Genomic DNA, 6,003 nt, shown 5'->3' with positions numbered 1-6,003 from the left:
AAATTCCAGATTCGTCATCGTTGCGGTTTACGTTGATGACAAAAACATAATTGGTACTCTTAATAATATTGAAGTGACTGTGTCTCATTTAAAGTCAAAATTTGAGATGAAGGACCTAGGGAGGAAAAATTATGTCTCGGCCTTGAGCTTGTGCATAGGACGGACGGTATCCTTGTCCACCAGTCGAATTAGACGCAGAAAATGCTTCGACGTTTCAATATGATTCTATGCAGTCCATTATCTACTCCCATGGTTATCCGAAGTATACATATCAAGAAGGATCCATTATGTCCTAAAGAGGATGATGAAGAAGTTCTTGGTCCTAAAGTTCCATATCTTAGTGCAATTGGGGAACTATTGTATCTTGCTCAATGCACTAGACTGGGCATATCTTTCGCAGTGAACTTATTAGCTAGATTTAGCTCCGCGCCTACGCTATATTATTAGAATGGTATCAAACACTTGTTTTGATACTTGAAAGGTTCTATTGACGTAGGATTGTTCTATCCTTACAACAGAGAGAACACCGTCCATGCCACCTCACACCGGCACCACAGGCAGTCACGGCGTGGCGGCAGACCACGGTTCCAAGGGCAGAAACCGGTCCCCTGTTGCTCCTTCCCCCGATGCAAAGACTCTAAACAACATGTTAGTTAGTTATGCCGATGCAGGGTACCTCTCTGACCCTCACCAGGCTCGTTCGCAAACCAGTTATGTGTTTACTATTGAAAATACGACGATATCTTGGAGATCCACTAAGCAATATCTTATTGTTACTTCTTCGAATCACGCGGAGATCATTGCTCTCCATGAAGCTCTTAAAGAATGCATTTGGCTACGGTCACTCGTTCGTCATATTCGTGATTCTTGTGGATTAGTCTCTACAACTGTTCAACCTACGTGCATTTATGAAGATAATGTTGCTTGCATATAGCAAACTAAGTTAGGTTTCATCAAAGGAGACAACATCAAGCATATCTCGCCCAAGTTCTTCTAAAATGTTCAACAATAAAAGTTTTTGAATATTCAGATCAATCAAGTGAGTTCAGAATCTAATGTTGCGGATTTGTTCAGAAGTTCTTTGCGTAAATCTACTTTTGTGAAATATGTGAAGAGCATTGTCATGCGTGGTTTATCAGAACTTTAGAGTTTGGTAGACTTCAGGTGGAGTCTACATCATATATTAAAATCATTAGTAGTTGGTGCGTTGTGCTCTTTTTCGCTTCGATCAAGCTTTTATTTTATCTAAGAGGTTTTTGTTTTGCTTGACAAAGTTTATACCAAAGCAACGTTGTGCGCGATGAAACCTAGGTGTAAACCCCCATAAGTTTTTATTACTTTCCAATGATTTTCTTTACTCAAAATCTATTTTACGACTAAGTAATATTTTCACGTTTTAAGTTTTGGTCATCTTAGCATTATTTTATTTTTCCAAATGGTTTTCTAAAAATTCTTTCTCTTAGTTTTGTTTTCTTTCTTTTAGTTGTGTGTTGTGGCTTTGTTTCCAAGTTCTTCCTCATCTCCACCGATCCACCTCTTCACCTCACCACTTCTTTTTCTTGCATTCCCGTTGTGACACAACCACCCAGAGAGTAATTCTCTCTTCTTCCTCTTCTGCTTCTGCTTTCACCTACACCACCACCACCGATTCCACCGATCGGCAGAATCATGGCGCATCATCCACTTCATCACCATTCTCTTTATCTTTTTGTTATCCACTCTTATAAAGCTCAATTCTTTATCTATTTAGATGACACTACAACCCAGATTTTCAAAAGCTACTGAGTTGGAAATCAAAGCATCAACTTTTGATTACAGCCCTTGCTACTCGAATCCTCTCCAAAATTGGTAAAGCCCAAACCTTTATTATTTCCTTCTTGATTCAAATTATTCTTCTATTCCTCAAAATCAGAAGTTAATCCATGTTCTTCGTTTCTGGGCAACACTGTCGTGCTCCGCCATCGACCCCTTTGATTTCCATCAAGGATTTGAGACTTCAATCAGTTTGAATTCTCTTTTGGTAAGTGCAATTCTATTTCCTTGTTTAACCCAATTGAATTCATCTTACAATTTCTTTTCAATTTGTCAAGAACCCAAATCAATTCATTTTTCCAATTGAAAGACCGAACCTAATTCTCTATTTTTCTTTATCTCTGTAATTGGAACTTCATCCTTGTCGACCACCTATTTTACTTACAGACTTCATGTGAATCTTGGGAGTTTCTGGACGACTTTGGAGGAGGAGTAACGCTGAGTTTTGAAGGAAGGGAACAATTCCGCAAAGCTCTGAGAGTTACCATTCCTTTTTCTAGAAATACATAGAGGTAGCAGAACTTCTCTTTTTGGTTCCTAAATTTCATTTCGATGCTTGTTGTTGTGTTGGAGAACCTACTTCGATATTGCATGTTAGAATTAGGTGTTGTTTTGCCGAATTTGGACAGATTGTATGATCGGAGAAGTGAAGGGTAAAAACCATGGATTCTTACTGTTACCAAGTTACTTTTTCACTGTTATACTGTCTATATGAAAAGACCATTATACCCCTGACAAAATTACTATTTTACTGTTTGACATTTACCTTTTTACCAACACAGTTTTACTAAATTTTATCTTTACTGTTTTACTTTTTTTATTTTGAGTTAAGTTTTAAAAGTACAACTAGATTTTTTACAAATTGGCAGCGTGATTTACTATACTTAGATTACGTGTTATCAACTTATCATCGGTGGAAATCGCTATGTTTCCTAGCCTTAGATTAATGTCGGAATGTAATATAATTAAACTGTTCATTTGCAATTATCGAATGTTGTCGACCATTTGTCAAATATTATTTCAAATTGTATGAAGTTTAATATCGACAATTAATAAGTAATCTGAACATAATTAACTTACGTCCAAATCAGATTACTAACTCGATATCCTGGTCAATCAAACTACGGAAACCATTGGTTGACCAAAGTCGATAATCGTCAAGCTCTCATTTCATTAATTACTCAAGTTCTTACCAAATCAGATTACTAACTCGATATCCTGGTCAATCAAACTACGGAAACCATTGGTTGACCAAAGTTGATAATCGTCAAGCCCTCATTTCATTAATTACTCAAGTTCTTCATTAATTACTCAAGTTCTTAACAATTTTGTGAACCGATTTAGGACAACCATAATCATTTGGGACGGAGCAGCATGACTTGCAACTTGGACTTCTACTATAGTATCAGGTAGGGACTTCTACTATAGTATCAGGTAGGGGAGAGCCGCCCGTTAAGGTGAGTCGAAACATCCGGGTCAGTGGATTTCTTTGTGTAGTACTCATTCCTTCATTTCATTTAAAAATTTTACTTTATCCGCATTTTAGTATATGCCTTTAAAATTTACAGTATTCTTATATTTACTGTTTTACTAAGGCTAGACTTCATTCATATATTATATTTCCTGAATAGACCTGAGAGTGAATGGGAACCTAGAAATAGGGACACCTTCGGTGTCAATAATCGTAAACCTCCGGAGGGGCAATGCCATGTTATCATTCTACCTTGCGCTGACTATATTTTACTTTAGGGTATTGTCTTAAATGGACACTCTCACTCACTTATTGTTAATATTAGCAATAAGCATAGTTGGCCTCAATTTAAGGGGTGATTATATTCCCTCCTAGTCGCCAGGTTCGGTCACCAGATTATTAACATTCTACGGATCATAAACTTATTGATTTTTATACTTATATTGGTGTTAGCTTTTGCATATGGATTTCTCTGCCAACTATTAAACCAATTTATATTTTGGTTTTATTTTCTAAATCATTACTTTCGAATTGAGGTCTCATTTATATGTTTTACATATATGAGTACTACCTCTTTAAATGTTTTCAAACCCTGCCTCGACTGGGTTCGGCCCTTACCGGGTTAGCAAGGACGAGTGCTCACCCTCTACATTTTAGGTACCAGTGACATAGTTTAGAGAAATTTGGTTGAGAGCTGGAGACATGGATGTACTTGACATTTCTCGTCCAATTCCATTTTTCAAATATACACTTCATTTTGTGGTAAATCGATTTTTCTCGATCTCCGAGTCACTTCCAAGAACTTATTGTTTGCGTACTTTTTCCTTGATCATATTAGGAGTTAATTTTATTATTAGTTAGGCCAAGTTGTTCAAATCATAGAGACTTAGAGTTTGTTAAATTCTTTCTAAGTCTCATTCATTGCGTTCCGCAATTGTATAAATGGGTTATTATTTATGTTGGTCGCTCCTCTTCATTTCCTAAAATTTTCATTAAACTCTTATATTTTCAGCCTTGTGTTTTTAAGTTGATGGATGATCAATACATCACAACGACGTATTGTTTGTTCATTAACTCGGAATCAAGGCGGTTACTGTATGTTTCGGGTCCGGTTTCGGCCCCGGGATGTGACACTAGGCATGTAACAAGGGTGAGTGTTACGGGATAATTATTATTCTACTATTGTTTGTGTCTTAGCCTTATTAGGTTTCCTGTTAATGATAGATTCGCATATCTGTAATAGATTATAACTCTAAATTTTACGGGATTATGGTTTTGTAATACCTATATATAGGCCCCCATATCATTCAATAAAGATACAGTTATTTCATCTTGCATCATTTTCAATATTTTTGTCTTGGTCTTTTGAAGTCTTGGTTTATATTACTGTAGTTTTACTAGCTCTTTTGAATATATTCTGCTAGTCTACAGGCTAGTACCTCGGTAAATTAGACCTTTTTTGGCGAAGGACATGGGTGGTGTGATGGTGTCTCCCTTTTTCTATTTGTAACTCATAATATTTTTAGCTCTTCACGTACAATGTAAATGACTTAGGCTAGATTATATCATATTAATACACAGTGGTTTTTATAAAAATTATTTTCAATAATTAAGATCGTGTGATAAGTGTGATAAGTGGGTTGAATGGATCATGAACTGTGTGGAAATTGTGTCATACTAGTTTATAATTAATGATGAGCCTAAGGGTTGATTACGTCAAGGTGACTATCGCCTTACTTGTTCTTATTGAGTATTGAAGTGTTCTCGAGGATGATTTTGATAGCCGAGGAAGATAGGGTGTTGCATCAGGGCGGATCTAGGGGGTTTTAGAGGGCTCAAGTCCCTCCAAGAATTTGAAAAATAAGTAACTAAATATATGTCATATGTTCATATGGTGTAGTTTTATATTTTTGGTTTTGAAATTTGTTAATATCAAGCCCATCTAAGATCAAATTCCAACAAATGCAGATTTTTGTGTCTATTTTTCCATTTACTTCTAATCTTCCTTGATTTCTTCAACTTGTAATTAATCTATTTTATTTTCATTGGACATTAATTTTGATTGAACTCTTTGATCAATTCCAAACATTTCTCTTTGCAATCGACTAAATTTATGGTAATTATAAATGGATTGTTATTTTCACATCAACAAGGTATACATCTAATACATTATAGTTAAATATTTTATGCGCTGCAACTTTCTATCATTTCAGTCGTTAAGGAAAAAAATTTCAGTCCCCCCGAATTGTGAATTCTTGATCCGCCACTGTGTTACATGGTGTTACGATATGTCAGGGAGCTCCAACTATTCCCCCCTCCCCCCCTAAATTGTTTTTGCCGATGATTCCTTTGTGTTTTGTCAAGCTAATGAAGAGGAGTGTGTACGTTGTTTTGAACGAGGTTCTCTACTCATATGAGATGGTGTCGGGTCAGCAGGTCAATTTTGATATAATTTGTGGCATTTAGCAAGAATGTTGATGAGTAGGACAAATTCACACTAGCTAACTCTATGGGAGTGAAGTGGGTTGAGAAACATGATCGGTATCTCGGGTTATCAACTGAACTAAGTTATTCCAAAGAGGAAGCCTTTGCTTATGTCACTGAGATGTTAGATAAGAGATCGAAGGGTGGAGGGATAAGACTTTGACTGTAGCTGGTAAGGAAATTCTCATCAAGGTTGTTCATCAATCAATTTAGAATTATGTGATGAGCTGTTTTGA

The 6,003-nt window shown here is 36.2% G+C and overlaps 1 long non-coding RNA gene across 1 annotated transcript; it reads left to right on the top strand.

Annotated features, from left to right (window-relative positions):
* The first annotated feature begins 1,548 nt into the window (after positions 1 to 1,548).
* LOC126788570 (uncharacterized) lies at positions 1,549 to 4,459 on the top strand. The gene is made up of 3 exons (XR_007671385.1): positions 1,549 to 2,020; positions 2,200 to 2,324; positions 3,157 to 4,459. It is a non-coding gene; the product is annotated as an uncharacterized LOC126788570 (long non-coding RNA).
* Positions 4,460 to 6,003: the final 1,544 nt, after the last annotated feature.

This window comes from Argentina anserina, chromosome 3 (assembly GCF_933775445.1).
Source record: "Argentina anserina chromosome 3, drPotAnse1.1, whole genome shotgun sequence".
NCBI classification, from domain to species: domain Eukaryota; kingdom Viridiplantae; phylum Streptophyta; class Magnoliopsida; order Rosales; family Rosaceae; genus Argentina; species Argentina anserina.
Note: the sequence above shows the minus strand (reverse complement) of the source record. Positions and strands in the feature narration are given on the sequence as shown.